Raw genomic sequence first — 18,199 nt, 5'->3', positions numbered from 1 at the left:
AGCTAGAGCTTTTTATATTACTTTTGTTTTGAATCCTTACAACAGGAGAAAAGAGCTCCTCACTGGATTCACTTTCACTGGATGTACCCAGGCAGCTCAATTTTCGCATTTCATAGGACCAAAATGCTCCTTCTGGCCAAATTTTCCCTTTGCTTCTAATACTAAAAACTAGTGCAGCCTGTCAGCAAACCGGTTGTCAGTGGATCTTTAATAATTGTATTACCTTTTTATGACCAGAATTTTGGTAAAGCACCAGGCAGCATTAGAATTGGAACCAACTGTTAGGACCATATCTACCACTACTGCTTGCATTAGTACTAGAGGCAGCTACCTGGCTCTCAATCCACAGCACTAATTTGTCTCCTGCCTCTAGAGCAGGTTTCTGTCTTCTGTCCAGCCACCACTTTAGCTTTGGCAGTCTTCCCAAAATTACATAATCAAAGCGTAAACTTTTAAGATTACCATAAATGGATGTTAGTGTCTTGGCTGTTGCTGTATCCTTTCCCTCTTGACTTAATTCAGGTGGGCTTTATTTCCTTTTAGGTCCTGTCCTCTGCTTACATACCCTTAAGTCTGTGTCCCACTATGCCTGCTGGGGACAGTGTGTTGCTTCATGCTCTTGGCTTGTGGTTCAGAGTGGGATTCTGTAATTGCAAGAAAGACCTAAAGAATTGTTGCCAGTTAATGATGGGTACCCTGGCATTGGTGGAGGGGGTGCATTCATTTGGCCAGGGGGAATGGGGAAGTCTTGGGGCCAGCAGAAGGATTCCAAAAAAGGAAATCTCAAAATGTTGCTACAACATTTTAAGATGCACTTAACGTCTACTTTTAAGGTAGCATAGACAACTGTATATGTTTGGTAGTCCAATCTCACCTCCATTTTTGCATATGGATTTGGAACAGATCCTCTGCTCCGACTCGGCCGATTTACAAGCTTGAAGACTGGCTCATGGCTAAGCAGGTATCCCATGGTGCACCGGTGCAATCCCCAGATCTCATTTGCCGTGTCGACTAGTTCGGATGTGCTTCTCTTGGCTCTGGCTAAGTCATTTTCAGTTCTTTTCATAAGTGGATATTGCATATTTGATGTTATTTAGTGTGATTATGTTATAGGGCTTTGCCTAATTTGTCCTGTGGACTTGTTTGACCTTAGTTTAGTATCCTGTGTACCAGTTGGGTGCCGTTTCACTTTTTTGCCTAGATAGTTTTGGCGGTTTTTCTCTGCTCTTAATCAGTGGGCTAATAAACAGGGGCTCCTGTTGATTTATTTGTACTGTTAACTTGTTGATTTTTAACCTGTCTTTGGAGGGGATCCGCTAAAGTCGTATTTATAAGATTGCTGCTGCAAATTTTTTTCCTGTGTGATTGAACCTGTGTGTCTGTGTTATATACTTGGTCTGTTTGAGTTAGAAGTCCTAGTTTTCTTTTACACCAGGCTAGGCCCGTTTAACTTAGAGGACCTAGTCCTCGTGTAATTCTTCTGCAGGGCTAGGCCTGTTTTAGTTAGAGGACCTAGTCCTCATTTATTCTCTCTCACTATCTCTCCTCTGGTTTTGCATGTGTCTGCAATGTCTAAGGATAGCAAGGAGCATAAACCCTCTGGGTTCAAAAAAATGAATGAAATGCTCCCAGAAAATGTCATTAACGGATGGCCACAGTAGCTGTCTACTGCTTGGGAGCCATCCATTTGCAGGAGTCATATTTGTTCTGTCATGCTTTCTCTCCTAGAGTGTTGCAGGCGAGAGAACAAGCTGATGTTCATCGTATTTCACTGTTGCAGTCATTGCAGTTGGGTTATCCTGCTGGCAGGCTACCCGCAGTCTGCCTGAATTCCAAAGTGTAGGTCTGGCGTCTGTTGCGGTTGCCTCCTCCCTGACGTCGGTGCGCCAGGGGTGTAAAAGATGCAGCCGACGCTATTTTCTTCGGTCTGTCTTGCCGTGCGGTGCCCGAAGCAAAAGCAGCTCGCAAGTGCCGGTCGACCGACTCCTCAGATTTTCAAGTTCAAATTTCAGATCCAAAGTCTTCATTAAAAGCCAAGTACCCTGTTGGGGAAAGTTTTTTTTTTTTTCTTGCTCCAGACCGATGTCAGAAAAAGTTAATTGTATTTCTTGTGGGAAGTAAATACCTCAAGGATTTTCATTTTTACTGTATTCCTTGCCTAGGCCCTGACCACAACGTTGCTAGTTGTTGGTTTTGTGTTAAGATTTAATTATATAATGCCGTCGGAGCAGCAGACTACCGGAGTTTACAAAAAAACGCAAAGAAAAGGACAGGCATCAGAGGTCAAAACAGACGACTAGGCTTCTTCTAGGCCAGTCGCTGGTTCTCGGTGAGGTGCTTTCGCAGTCCCTTGACTGCTACTTAGAGCCGCAGGCCGATACAGACTCCTACGTGGAGTCAACCAGGCCTACAGAAACTCAACGTATTGGACCTTCGGAAACCATTCCCTCAGATGGGTCCAGAGCCACTGAGCAGGCATCGGCTTCTGAGGGCGTTTTCAGGCCTACACAGTTTTATGTTAAACTACTTCAGCTTCAAAGGCAAAGACTAAAGCAGCCTCTATGCCTTAAAAACAGATGTTCAAAATGGCCGAAGACCTGATGGGTTCTCATCCCCCTCCTGACAAGAGGCATAGGCAAGAGATAGAGTATGAATCTTCAGATCGGGTTTCCATTTCAAGAATATGAATCTTCAGATCAGGTTTCCATTTCATCTGATTCCTCTTCTGATCAGCAATACTCTCTTCTTCCTTATGAGGATTCCGATTCTGAAGAGTCTATCCCCTCAGCTTCTCCTCCTGAGGTTTATTCTTTTGGGGAAACGCTGCATACCATGAGGGAGCATTTCCACTGGGAGAGCCAAGATTATTCAGAATCTAAGAAAAGGCTCAGACTTTCTTTTACTGCCTCAGCACAGGCCCCTTGCTATTCCACTTGTGCTAGACATTGTAGATGTATTTTCAGAGTCCAGTCTGACTCCTTACCTCCATCTCCTGTTAAGCCAGACAGATACTACAGGGTTCCAGACTCCCACAGATTTATTTTTAAAAAACCCTGCTGCTGACCCAGAAACTATCTTTTCAGGGTCCCAAGGGGGTCAAGGCTTCCACTGCAAAAAACCCTGCCCCCTCTGACAGATTCCAGGGCATTGGACAGATGGGGAAAAAAGATTTACACTTCTGCTACCTTGGCTATAAGGGCTTTAAATTGTCAGTTTCGTATGCTTAAATATCAGCAATACATAATGTCACTGCTTAAACAGAAAATGACAAATTCTGAATGTGCAGAAAATAAAGAAATGCAGGATTTTTTTGCATTCAGCTGAACAAGTAGGAAAGCATACTTTACATTGTGGTTTTGATTCTTTGGAGGCCTCCTGCAGAGCCGCAGTTACTGGTTCTGTCATTAGGAGGCATGCTTGGTTAAAGGAACAGAATTTGCCTGATCATGTTCAAGCTAAATTATTAGATGCTCCATTACAGCACGATACCTTGTTTGGTGTTAAAGCAGAAGAGGTGTTTAAGAAAATGGGAGGACAAAGCCAAATCTATGCAGACAGTCAAGGATTTCTTACAGGTACAGCCTCCAAGATTTAGCAGACACTGAGCTACAAAGAATTGGTCCTTTCCAGTGTCGGACAGGCCACAGAGGCAGATACAGACGCCCAATAGGCAGATCCCAGCCCCAAGGCTCATACAGGTCTAAGCAATGGGGTGCATCTACCTCCAAAAGCAGAGAAGACAAGTCCCAGCCATACAGAAAGCAGTCCCAATGACTTCCTCCTGCCAGCGCCAAGCACTTATCTACTGACAGCTCCTTTAGGGGGAAAGCGAGCACTTTTTTTCTCAAAACTGGCACCTAATCACCCAGGACAAATGGGTGTTGAACATAGTGTCACAAGGTTACAGGTTCCACTTTCACACCCCGCCAAGGGAAAACAGTATGCCAGACCTACCATAAATCAGTGGGCAGAGGCACAAAAGCAAGTTTCATCCCTGATGGACATGAGGGCCATTCAGCAAGTACCACAGCAAGAGCAGGGACAAGGATTTTACTCGAGACTTTTCTTGGTGCCCAGAAAGGACGAAGCCCGGAGGCCCAATACTGGACCTATCTATTCTAAACACATACCTGGATATTCCGAAATTCAAAATGTTGACTCTGCAGCAGCTTCTGCCCATGCTGGGCAAGAAGGCTTGGCTTGTAACTTAGATTTCCAGCGTTATTGTACCTTAATAAACGGAGTTCTGGTGGAGTGCGAGTTTCCCTTGTGGTGTCCTTGGCAAAATTCAGCAGTTGTTACTAGTCTAATTTATTTTGCCTACATCTCTTTTTGTGGTTCTTTGACTTAGTTTTTGGGATGGCTGACACCACGGAAGCAGCATCTAATACTGATTCCTGTTAGACAGCAGAGGTGAACTTAGAAAGGTCATCGGGCAGCTGACACAACTGGTTGAGCTGCTCACTCCAGTGTGCTACTCTTTGGTGGGCTCGTCCTCCGAACGGAGGAACGTTACTCAACAGGTACTATCGCCTCGTGGAGCAGGACAGGGTGATTCCTGCCCTAATACCAGTTTATTTTTTCAAGCCATTGGCTCCGAATCGCAGGGTAATGCATTACCTAGAGGTTTACCACCTCGAGGAGCAGGACTGGGTGTTTCCTGCCCCAATACTAGTCCACCTCATCAAGTCAATGGCTCTGATTCGCAGGGGAGCCAAAATTTTGTGGATTTTCCGAGATTGCTACGTAGTGGCAATTCACAAACAGGCAGCAACGGTACGCCATTATTTACTCCAGCGGAGGGTTCTTCTGGACACTTTAACAAAGGTGACTTTAATAACAAACAGCCAAACCTTGATTTTCAAGGTTTTTTAAATAAATGTTATGGTATGCAAGATGGTGTGCAAGATGGTGTATGTGACAATGGGGCTAAAACTTTTAAAACATACAGACAAAGCCTCGACGACTTGTACTTTTTCTTAGACAAATATAAAAGGTTAGAATGTGATTGTAATTATTTAAAGGAATGTCTTGACAAGCAGGTTGTACCTAAAGGTTTAAGATGTTCAAAGTTCCCCAACAAAGTTGAGGAAGGGTCTGAATTTCATTTAAATTTAATAAAAAATTTTGACCAGTGTGGATTTGAGGTTATTAAAGCTATCATAAAAGAAAATGGGAGAGTGATGGCAGGTCTTGTAAAAGAGATGGAGACCATTAATGACAGGATAGTCTATGACCTAAAGGTAGAAAAAGAAAAACAGTATTACAATATCTTTTTTTACAAATTGATTCCGATTGTATTACTAATATGAATAGGAAGCGTGGCAAGTTGGCCAGGGATCTTAAAGAATATAGGAATAATTTGGCATACCCAAAACCTAAGTTTTTTTCAGGGATGCAAGATTACAGGACTACTAGGGACGAAGGTGGTTTTCAACAGTATATCCCCGATAATGACCAAAGGGACGATTTTACAGACAACAACTTCCAAGAAGAAGATTGCCCTTTAGATCAGGGTCCCCCGCTCCTTCGATCCAATCGGATCCGCAGTCAGAACCGGATTTATTACAATCAGAGGGGTTACAACAGGAGATAATTGACAATTTGACCATCACCCAGGAAGGGAATATTTTGGAACTATACAACTATAAAATTTTCAACTATAGTAATATTGAAGTACATCCTGAACATTTTCAGCTTTTTTCCAAAGGTTTTAAATTTGTTCCAAACAGGAAGGCTAGTATTCCCAGATCGATTATAGATTTAAAATTATTCCTGAAAACAAAATTTGCATTTATTTAATGGGCCAGAAATGACCACACCTTCTACTTCTGGTCTTCAAAGGAAGAGTGTTTTTAACCCTCCTCTACACCCACAATTAAGGAATTTTGGCAATTTGATGGAGAGAGTTAAGGAATACTATCACGAAACATTTTGCTATTCCCAATCTTTCCCAGGCAGAGAAAAAATTGTTAAATGAAATAAAACAGAATGAGAACTTGAGAGTGATGTATCCTGACAAGGATGGGGGAACAGTTCTAATGGACAATATTTGTTATGAATCTAAGATGAGGGATTCCTTACATGACACAAGTAAATATTCTAAGGCCTCGATCAATGAGGTGAACATAGCCAAAAGTAAAATACATTTTATGTTAGAAGATTTATTGTTGGATGGTTCCATTGGTAAGGAACGATATAATTTTTTATTCAACCAACATCCTCGGGTTCCGACAGTATTTGGCATACCTAAGGTTCACAAAAACCCCATGGATCCACCGTTGAGGCTAATTGTTTCAGCAGAGGGGTCTATTACTACGCCATTAGCCAAATTTGTAGATGACAAACTAAAGGTTTTGTCATACACTGGGGATACAGCCCTTAAGGGCTCCTGGGATTTTTTGAGGTATGTTAAAACAGATTTATATTCCCCAGACCTTATTTTCATCACTTTGGATATAGTGGACTTATTTGGCTCTATTCCACACAAGACAGGCCTTTTATGGTTGGAAGAGGCAATGATAGATAATGGTACATTTTCTCATGTTGATTTTACCTATTGCCTTTTATTCATGGAAATTATTTTGAAAAATAATTTCATGTACTTTCAGGGGAATTTTCAAACAAAATAAAGGTGTTGCCATGGGTGCTAAATGTGCCCCAACATATGCGAACATTGTCTTGAATTGGTGGGAGAAATTATTCATTTTGGATTGTCCATTTACCCAATGTTGGTCTATGTACAAGAGATTTCTGGACGATATATGTATATTTTGGATAGACACCATGGAAAGGTTCCACGAATTTTTGGATTATTTGAAAGGTACGACCAACTTTTTGGATTTTACATTTGAGGTAAATACAGAACAGTTGGTTTATTTGGACATTACACTTAAAAAGCTGGACAAGGGGTTTTCTTCTAGTATACATCGTAAGAAAACCTTTTCCAATAATTCATACCTCCACTATAAAAGTGCCCATCCTTATTTTCAAAAGAAATTTAGTGAAGGGTCAACTTGTCAGGGTCAGTAGAATGACCTCGGATGATCAAGAATTTTTTAAGGAATGCAATAATGTGTGTAACATGTTGGTAGATAGGGGCTACCCAAGGTCCTTACTTGATGGTGCCTTATTTGAAGTGGTTCAGGAAAGGCATAAAAGATTTGCCCCTATTTTAGGACAGAGCATTCCTGCCCCAACTACTGATTCTGGCATTAAAAAACTCACCTCATATGACAGAGCTTATATACTTGATTATACGGGTGATTCAGCACCCATCAAGGAGGTGATTTCTAAGGAATGGACAAGATTTGTCCAAATTAGATCTACCTTTGAATAATAATAGCCCTTTAAAATTTATTTATCGGAAGGACACTAATTTTAAACAAATTTTTGAATATGGAGGTTCCAAAGCTAAGAATATCGGTCCATGTGGGATGGGAACATACAAATGTGGTTTTTGTTCCCAATGCCCTAGGATAAACAATAGAAAGGAGATTTTTTTGGAAGCTAGGAATAAAACACTTATTAGCAGAGGTACATTTAATTGCAATAGTTATGGCATTGTATATTTAGCAACATGCAATTTTTGCACCTCGTTTTATGTGGGAAAAACACAGGAAATTGAGATGTCTCATTTGTGAACATTTGTATGAAATCAAGAAACAGAATATGAAGAATGCATTGTTTAGACATCAAATTTATTGCCCACAAGCAGATTTTTCTTTCTTTGTGTTGAACTCTGTACCGAAGGATATAAGGGGTGGATTATGGGAAGATAAATGATAAATTGGAGTATAAAGAGTTATACTGGCAAATAGTATTAGACTGTAATAAATTTCCAGGTTTAAATGACTATTTGTCTATTAAGCCAGTGTTAACTTAGATCAGCAAAATTGTAAGGTTTTTGTATTTGCACAATGAAGCCACTAGATGTCAACATTTTCCATATATTGCATATAACATACATCTTGCATTTAAAACAGGTTAAGAGTTTTAAAATTGAGTGTTTTTAATCTGGTAATAAATATTAAAAACGCTTTTTAAAATAGGTATGTTTTACCAATTTAGTAACAAACACTTGTTCAATAATTTTTAAGGCTGTTTGAGTTTTTTTAAACATTGCTTGCTAGGTTTAAATTTTTTCTAATTGACATTATTCTTACTAATTGACAATCATTAGCATTGCTTTGTTAATTGGATAGGGTATATAACCAGTTAGGATGTTAAGTGTTTTATGCTTATTCTGATGAAGATAGTTGATCGAAAACATATCTTGGATTTCCAGCGTTATTGTACCTTAATAAACTGAGTTCTGGTGGAGTGCGAGTTTCCCTTGTGGTGTCCTTGGCAAAATTCAGCAGTTGTAACTTTAGATCTAAAAGAGGCATACCTGCATGTCCCTGTCGGACAGTCATGCAGAAGATCAATGCACTACCAATTCTCTGCACTTCCCTTTGGCTTATTTACTGCGCCCAGGGTCTTCACAAAATGCCTGGCACCAGTGATTGCATTTTGCAGACAGAGGAATACAAGTATAGTTACTTGGATGACTACCTTATTCAAGCGGAGAACAAAGACATACTACTACAGCATCTGGCATTTGTAAAAAGATTAACATGCCTAGGGTACACAGTAAACAAAATAAGTGTTTAGACATTGCCACAGCCTGGAAACAATTACACTCATTCGCTGCCTACAACAGGAGTTTCGATGGTGGGCAAAGGCCTGTCACCACAACAAGGGGCAGCCATTCACCATACCCCCAGCCAGGCAAACCTTGACAACAGATGCATCAGATTATGCCTGGAGGGCCCACGTGGCAGGAAGATGTATTCAGGGCTCATGGTCCGCAATCCAAATGCATCTACATATCAATCAAAAAGAGATGCTAGCTGTTCAAAATGCCCTGACAGCCTTCAAGGATCTACTTAATCTTTATCAGTAGTTGTCCTGGATGGACAATACAGTCATGTGGTACATAAGCAGGGAGGCACACATTCCTACCCCCTTTGCAGATTAGCCATGACTTTGTGGGACACAGCATTGACTTGAGTACATCTACAAGCACAATTCCTGCCAGGAAAAATAAATACTCTGGCAGACTAATCAGAAACCTCATGGATCCTCATGAGTGGAAATTGGATCCACAAGTCTTCATAACAAGGAATTGGGGATGCCCGGACATAGATCTATTTGCCTCCCCTCACAGCTGCCAACTACAGAGATTCTGCACACGGACTTATCACAAGCAAGCATGGAAAGTGGATGCTCTATCTTTCAGATGGAAAAACTTAACAGTATACGCCTTTCCCCCACTGCCTCTCCTTCCCAAGGTACTCCTGAAGGTCAGACAAAAGGAGCCAAAAATGATACTGATTGCCCCAGACTGGCCCCGCCAACACTGATGAGCAATCCGAAGGAATTTGACTCAATACCCAGCATGGACATTACCTCAAATTCCTCACTTACTAACCCAACAAAACATTCAGATCCTGCACAGCCAGCTCAGACCTTAAATCTGGCAGCATGGTGGATAATGTAGCTTTTCAACACACACCTCTCTCTAAAGCAGTTATGGATGTTATCTTAGAGGCCAGGAGGCCCAGTACCAGAAAATCTTGTGCAGAAAAATGGAAGAGTTTCTGTGCTTGGAACCAGGCACAAGGAATTGACATGATTGTACCAAATATACCTCAGATTTTGCAATACTTAAATGCTGATATCTGCCCTAGGGCTCATACAAGCCTAACCAAAAAATGTACCCTGGCTTTTGCCACCCAAGAAAATTATTTTTCTGTGCCCCTGTCGAGCAGAGCCACAGAACTGATCCCCGGGGTGAATTTCCCATTTCCTATCCAATAAAGATTATTCTTGAAGAGTGCTAATGAGGAGCTCTGTTTGACATAGGTAGTCTGTTCCAGAATATGGGAAGTCTCTGGGACAGGAATCTATCCCTCCAGCATGTTCTGTTTATTGTGGTGACAAGGTTAAGGTCCCTAGAGTGTGTCCAACAGCTCTGGGTTTGACATAGCTTTGTATGTTAGGCAGAGCTTGCCCCTGAGTAGGCGATATGCGATGGAGTAAAGCTGTAGTTTTTTTAGACTGTCTGCATAGGGCATCTGTGAGGCCAGTAATCCTCTGTGAGGTATTCCTGTGGTCTTTCCAGTTGTTGTAGATGTCTTGAGGTACATACCAAAAGGGGCATTGTACCCTATAATGGGCCTAATGAGTGATGAGTAGAGGGGAACAATGATCTCTCTTTCTGGATGAGAATCCTTTTGTGATGAGATGAGCTACGTAGAAGGATTTCCTGACTACTGTGGCAATGTGATTATCAAAGGAGAGACTTCTGTCCACCTGTGTCCCAAGGTCTCAACACATTTTCGGCATTAAGTAGACTACCAGCTATGCGATAGTTTATGGGTACAGAGTTTTTACCAAATGGGATGACAATACACTTTTTGACATTGAGCCATGGCTTTGACACCAGATATCTGTCTGTGAGGCCCTTTTGTAGTTTGTTTACATCGTTGGGAGTTTCGATTATGGCTCCTAGTTTGCAGTCATCTGTGTTTGCCTGCACTTCAGAGAAGTAGATAACCAAACAGGTGAGGACCCAGGACTGAACCCTGTGGTACTCCACTGGTCTGATGTCAGATTTGGAATCAGCTACTTTCACAGTGTGGGTTCTGTTTGTGAGCCAGTTGGCAACCCATCTTGTGACATAGGGATTTATACCTAGTTTAGTGAGCTTATCTATAATTCCAGAGTGGGGGAGGGTGTTGAAAGCCTTAGCGAGATTTAGATAAGCTGTGTGAACCATTTTACCCTCATCTATGGCTTTTGTGACTGCTTCAAAGAAGTCAGTTTAGGAGACGTGATCTGCCTTTTACAAATTTATTATTTATTTTTTATTTATTTATTTATTTAACATTTGTTGACGGGGAATGTCCGACTAGGTTCCACAGAGCCTGTTTTCAGCGGAGGCCCGGGGAGAAATGCTCCAGATGCATGTCTTTGGAATGTGGGAGGAAACCGGAGTACCCGGAGGAAACCCACGCGAACACAGGGAGAACATGCAAACTCCACACAGAAGGCACCCCAGCCAAGAATCGAACCGGAGAGCCTCTTGCTGTGAGGCGACAATGTTAACCACTGCACCACTGTGCCGCCCAAATCCAAACTGAGTAGGGTCCAGAGTTTGGAGATCATCAATGAGAGTTCCACGATGATATGTTCCATGGCCTTGCAGACCAGGCTCGTCAGGCTAATGGTGGTAGTTCCCGGGGTCAGTCGTGGCTCCCCCTTGTGGAGTGGGATAACTGTCGCGGTGTACCATTCAGTGGGTACAAAGCCTGAGGTGAGGCAATGATTGAACATGGTACTGGAGTAGGGTGCCAGTTAATTCTGTAGTTCGTGTAGAACGCAGCCTGGGATATTGTCAGGTCCCATGGATACTGTGTTCTTGGCTTTGGAGTGTTTACCTGTGCAGCCGTGATTATAGGATCCATTAAGATTCATGCCTCTGCCATTTCAGCTCATTACAATACAGAGGCACCTATTTTTTCTCATCCTTAAGGCAGTACCTCAGAGGAACCAAAAACTTACGGCCTCCAAGGAGATCACCAATACCTGCATGGGACCTTAATTATGTCTTGGAAAAACTCACTCTGCCTCCTTTTGAGCCAGCCGCTACAGCTGATATAAAATTTTTATCATGGAAAACCGCTCTGCTCCTAGCAATAACCTCTGCAAGAAGAGTCTCAGAGCTACAGGCACTCATGGCTGTGGAAACTTTTATTATTTTCCATCCAGATAGGGTTTCTCCAAGGAAAAACCCCACTTTTATGCCTAAGGTGGTGTCCAGTGTGGCCCTCAACCAAACTGTTCATTTACCTACCTTTTATCCAAACCCACAGAATAAGGGTGAGAAACTTCTGCATTCTTTGGACATACACAGACAGCTGTGCTTGTACTTGGACAGAACCAAAGCTTTCAGAAAGACTGGTAGCATATTCTGCAGGATCACAAGGAAAGGCCATCTCAAAGCAGACTATTTCAAAGTGGATAGGTCACTGCATTTGTCTATGGTATTCTCAACATGACAAATCCGTGCCTAAGGGCATTAGGCCACATACAACCAGAGCAGCAGCCACTTCAGCAGCCTTCCTCGGAGTGCCAACCAAAGACATTTTAGAGGCTGCAACCTGGAGTTCATTGCATACTTTTACAAAGCACTACCACTTACCACTCTACTCCAAATCCAGGGCAGGCTTTGCCACTGCTGTACTGCAGGGCCTCCTAGCTGCTCCTAATTCTATATAGTTCCAGCCTCCCAACCTTAGCTTTGGGATTCAACCCAATTGTAATGACTGCAACAGTGAAAGACTATGAACATAGTACAGTTGTGTATTTACCATAAATGTAGATGTTCAAGTGTATTCACTGTTGCAGTCCAGGTTACCCACCATCCCACTTACCTTTGCTGGACCTTATCTGTACTCTATTCTATACAACCTATGTGGAGTATTTGCTTGTAGATGAAGGAAACTTGTTAGTGCATGCATGCTTTATTGACATTTTTAGCCTACCCTTTTGGGGGCACCTGATATCTGGGGAAGAAAAACTGAAGAAAATTGCGTCCGCTGCATCTTTTATACCCCTGGCGCACTGACGTCGGGGAGGAGGCAATGGCAACAGACGCTGGACCTAGACTTTGGAATTCAGGCTGACTGCGGGTAGCCTGCCAGAAGGATAACCCAATTGTAATGACTGCAGCAGTGAATACAGTCTAACATCTACAATTATGGTAGGTACACCAACTGTTCTGTACTCGGGGGGGGGGGGGGGGGGGTCTTCTGAAACCAACCTTTGAGGAAGCCTTATCTAGTTCGTTGGCTTCTTCCAAGTCTACAAAATCTACATCTGAAACCAAATAAAAATCTTCTAAAAGGCCTTCCCTGGTACCGGTTGATGTCTCGGAGCCGCCTTCCAAATTACCAAAATCTGCCTTCTCGACTCCTCAGTCTTTGGAGCCGAAGGAGAGCACCATGGTATCAGTCGGTCACAGGTGCTTCTGTGCCAACCTTTGGAAATAGCAGCTGACTACTGCTTGGAGCCAGTCTGTAGAATCCCCACGGGTCTCCATGCTAATCAAGTCTCCAGTGCCTCCTAGGTAGAGATCCCCTACTAGGTCTTCCAGGAGCCTTTCGGAAGATGTGAAGAGGGGTAATACTGAGACTCCTGGAGTAGTCTGCCCTGCCTAAATTTTTCTTGGCTCTGATCCAGTCTGTTCCGGAGCCACTCTATCCAGATGTCCTTCAAGGATGTATCTGCAGTAATCACATATGGGTTGTCCTGCCTCAGGCAGCCCTTCGGTCGGCCGGATTCCAAAGTCTGGGTCCAGCGTCGGCTGATGTCGCCCCTTCCCCGACGTCAGAGCGCCTGGGGTATAAGCGTCAGCAGACGCCATCTTCCTCAGGCTTTCTTGCCGTGTGGTGCCCGAAGCAGAAGCAGTTCGCAAGTGCCGGTCGGCCAGCTCCTGTAAATTCGCTATCCGAAGACTTCAAAAGCTAAGTACCCCGTTGGGGACTCTTTCTTGCCTCAGCCGATAACTTTTTGTTTAACTTGTGGGAAACAAACACCTCATAAGGATTTCCACTCTTACGGTCTCCCCTGCTTAGGCCCAGACCACGACATCTCGGCCTGTTCAGCCTGCGCTTCCTTCAACCGACGCACTCTTAGACGTCGGTCGGAGTTCGCAGAAAAAATGTTATCGGAAACCCCGACATCACATTTAATTAAGAAACGGAAAGACAAGGACCGACACACGTGGGCCGTGGTTTCAGCTGAAACCGCGGCTAGGCCTGCCTACCGCGAGTGTCTGTCTCGGCTGATACAGAGTCCTTGGAACTTCCGAACCCTGAAATAATACAACAGACAGCCTCGGCCCCGGAGGCTCCTACCGAGTCGGTTACAGAATTTCCTTCCGAAACTGGTGTATTGGGATTTTTCGACACCATACCTTTAGACAAAGCTACACCAGCACGTGGTGCAGCCAGGCCTCCTGCATCCATGTCTATTAAGGCCTTCACCAGGGCTAAAGCTGCAAAACGCACTACAGCCATGCCTCCCAGGGTTATTCCTCAGGGACTCTCTTCTAGTTCACAGATTCTAACCTTAGCAGAGGACCTTATCTCCTTAATTAGGGGCTCTCGGCCGCATCCGGACAGGGGCTCCCAACCCCCTCTAGACAAAAAGGCCCAGGGTGGATCCCCCTGATCCCCTTTCCTCAGAGGAGGCCTCTGTTGGCTCGGATCACTCAGACTACCAGGAGGAGGCTTATTCGGCCTATGAGGATTCGGATGCAGAGGAATCTATTCCCTCAGCCCCCCCGAAGAGCTTTCCTTTGGGGGGACCCTTCACACTAAGAGAGCATTTCAAATGGCAGGGCCAGGAATATTCTGATTCCAGGAAAAGACTAAGAACTTTTCTTCATTTACCTCAGCATAGACCTTTGGCTATTCCTCCTGTTTTAAATGTCATTGATGTGTATTCTGACTCTAGTATGACCCCTGACACTCTGCCTCCGGCCCCTGTTGAGCCCGATAGGTATTACAGGGTCCCGGACACCAACAGTTTTCTTTATAAGGCCCACTCTGCTGACCCTGAAACTATTTCACAGGGCCCTAAAGGGGTTGCAGCTGTTACTACTAAGAACCCACTCCCCTCTGCAAAGGAGTCCAGGGCATTAGAGAGATGGGGTAACAAAGCGTGTACTTCTGCCACTCTTGCTATGAGGGCATTAAATTGTCATTTTCACATGATACAGTATCAAGAGTATTTGTTAAAAGAAATGCATAAGAAATTGTCTTCTACTGAACCCCTTGACCGTAAATCCCTTCAGGATCTGGTACATAACTCCAGCAGGTTAGCAACCATTTCTTGGAGTGTGGTTATGATGCATTGGAAGCTTCATGTAGGTCAGCAATGACAGGTGTTGTCATACGTAGGCATGCTTGGCTAAAGGAACAATCCCTGCCAGACCATGTTAAAGCTAAGCTTTTGGATGCTCCACTGGAAAAGCAAAAGTTATTTGGTTCCACTGCTCAAGAAGTCCTAAAGAAATTTGAGGAAAAGGCAAAATCTGTACAAACAGTTAAGGATTTTCTTCAAGTCCAACCGCCTAGATTCAGCAGAAACTGGCCTTCCAAGAATTGGTCCTTTCCGGACACAGAAAGATTTCAAAGGGGCAGGAACAGGCGTGCCAGAGGTAGAGGGCAAGCTAGGGGCTCCTACAGAGGCCCGTCAATGGCAACCTCCAATCCAGACAGGCAGTTCAGGACCTGCAACTACCGCACAAGGACAAACTCAATGACTTTGCTTTGACTCCGCCAACCAGGGCTCAATTAGAAGCACCTTTGGGCGGAAAACTTTCTTTATTCTCAAAAAATTGGCACAGCATTACAAGAGACAAATGGACACTCCAAATAATAGACAACGGATACAGGTTCCATTTCCACACATTGCCAAAAAAAAAAAGGCATGCCAGGTCTGCCACCAAATCAAAGGACAGAGGCTTTGAAACAAATCTCAAACTTACTACAAATGAAAGCCATAGAAAAAGTTCCCATTTCAGAACAAGGCCAAGGATTTTACTCCAGGCTATTCCTTGTTCCAAGAAAAGAGCATCAATGGAGACCAATTCTTGACTTGTCTGTACTGAATACTTATCTCATTGTGCCAAAATTCAAAATGCTGACTCTACAGCAGCTCCTTCCCATGCTGGGCAAGTGGTCTTGGCTGGTGACTCTAGACCTCAAGGAGGCATACCTGCATGTCCCTATCGGACAAAGTTGCAGAAGACACCTCAGATTTCTTGCAGGGTCAGAGCATTATCAATTCTCAGCATTGCCCTTTGGCTTATCTACTGCGCCCAGAGTATTCACGAAATGCCTGGCATCAGTAATTGCCTACTGCAGACTTCAAGGGATACAAATATACCCTTATTTGGACGACTGCCTGATCCAAGTGGACAGCAAGCACATTCTTCTGAAACATCTGGCTTATGTAATAATGTTGTTGAACTCTCTGGGATACACAGTCAACAAAAAGAAATTAAAGCTAATACCCTCTCAGAAGATTTTCCTGGGTGCCAATTTGGACACAAACACCCAGATGGCCTACCTCACACCAGAGAAGCAGGGGCAACTAATTCAATACTTCAGAGCACTAGCAAATTGCACCAGGCTGACTGCAAGGAAAATCCTGCAGGCTCTGGGATTCATGGCATCTTGCTTCTTACTAATCCCATGTGCAAAGCTGCATATGAGGAAACTACAATGGTACCTAAAATCATATGGTCTCCACACAGCCACAGTTTGGAAACGATAATACCACTAATTCCATGTCTGCAAAAGGAATTTCTGTGGTGGGCTCAAGCATGTCAAACACAGGTCTTCCATTCAGCAAGCCTCAAGCAAATCAATTCATCGCAACAGACGCCTCTGACTACTCCTGGGGGGCGCACATGACAGATCGGTGCATTCAGGGCAAATGGTCCCAAAAAGAAAAGCACCTTCACATCAATCAAAAGGAAATGCTAGCAGTAATAAATGCTATTATAGCTTTCAAGGACCTTCTGCAACCAGGTAAACTATTGATAAGAACGGACAACACCACAGTTATGTGGTACATAAACAGGGAGGAACACATTCTTACCCCCTATGCAGACTGGCCATGTCACTTTGGAACATGGCCATGGACTTACAAATGGAACTACAAGCACAGTACTTGCCAGGCAAGGAAAACATGCTGGCAGACTACCTAAGCAGGAATATGACAGATCCACACGAATGGAAATTGCATCCAAAAGTTTTTACAGAAATAATCCAAGAATGGGGAAGGCCAGACATAGATCTGTTTGCCTTCCACAAAAATCACCAATTGACAAAATTCTGCTCAAGGATTTTCCATCCAAAGGCTTGGAGAGTGGACGCTCTTTTAGTTGGACATCAGTGACAGTTTATGCCTTCACCTCTTCCTCTGCTTCCCAAAGTTCTATTGAAAACCAGAGCAGACAGACCAAAGATGATTCTCATTGCTCCGGACTGGCCAAGGCAACACTGGTACCCACTCCTGAGGAGCCTGACGCATTCCCCACCATGGACCCTGCCTCTAATGCCTCTTCTGACTCAGCACAGCTTCAAAACTCTTCACAGCCAGCTAAAAACACTCAATCTAGCCGCATGGAAGATTCCTTAGCATCACAACAGACCCTACTCTCCAAGGAGGTGCAGGATGTCATTTGAGGCCAGAAGGCCATCAACTAGAAAAGCTTACTCCGCAAAATGGAAACTGTTTTGTGTCTGGAATGAGAAAAAGGGCCAGGATCCTGGAAAACTGAATTTACCTCAAATACTACACTATTTGGCTGAGCTGCTAAGCAGTGGACTTTCATTCTCATCCATCAAAATCCATGCCTCAGCCATTTCTGCAGAATATAACACTGATCCACCTTTATTCTCTCACCCTCTCTTAAGACAGTTCCTCAGAGGGGCTAAGAATCTAAGACCTCCAAGGAAACAACCAATACCTGCTTGGGATCTTAATTTTTTTCTGGAAAAACTGACCTTTCCTCCCTTTGAGCCAGCTGCCTCATCAGATTTGCAATATTTGTCCTGGAAAACAGCTTTCCTTCTGGCTAATCACCTCAGCTCGTAGAGTTTCAGAACTACAGGCTCTCATGGCTGTCCAGCCTTTTATCTTCCATCAGGACAGTTTCCTTACGAACCAACCCGTCCTTTATGCCTAAAGTGGTATCCAGGGTAGCTTTAAATCAGACCATACATTTACCTACTTTTTATCCTAATCCTCAAAACAAAGGGGAGAGATTACTACATTCCTTGGACATCCACAGACAACTGCGTTATTTGGGCAGAACAAAGCCTTTCAGAAAATCAGAACAGCTCTTTGTGTCCTATGCTGTAGGAGCTCAAGGAAAGCCAATTTCCAAACAGACAATCTCAAAATGGATAGCCCACTGCATACGCTTTTGCTATTCCTTTCATGGCAAAACTGTACCTACAGGCATTAGAACGCATTCCACCAGGGCCACAGCCACCTCTGCAGCTTTCCTCAGAGGAGTTCCTACCAAGGATATTTTGGAAGCAGCCACTTGGAGTTCTGTGCATACCTT

The 18,199-nt window shown here is 43.6% G+C and overlaps 1 protein-coding gene across 1 annotated transcript in view; it reads left to right on the top strand.

The window, feature by feature from the left end:
* Positions 1-18,199, top strand: part of LOC122801350 (nucleolin-like) — a 345,442-nt gene that overhangs the window by 131,021 nt on the left and 196,222 nt on the right. The window lies entirely within an intron of this gene.

This window comes from Protopterus annectens, chromosome 4.part1, assembly GCF_019279795.1.
Source record: "Protopterus annectens isolate FY-2018-M chromosome 4.part1, PAN1.0, whole genome shotgun sequence".
Lineage (NCBI taxonomy): Eukaryota > Metazoa > Chordata > Ceratodontiformes > Protopteridae > Protopterus > Protopterus annectens.
Note: the sequence above shows the minus strand (reverse complement) of the source record. Positions and strands in the feature narration are given on the sequence as shown.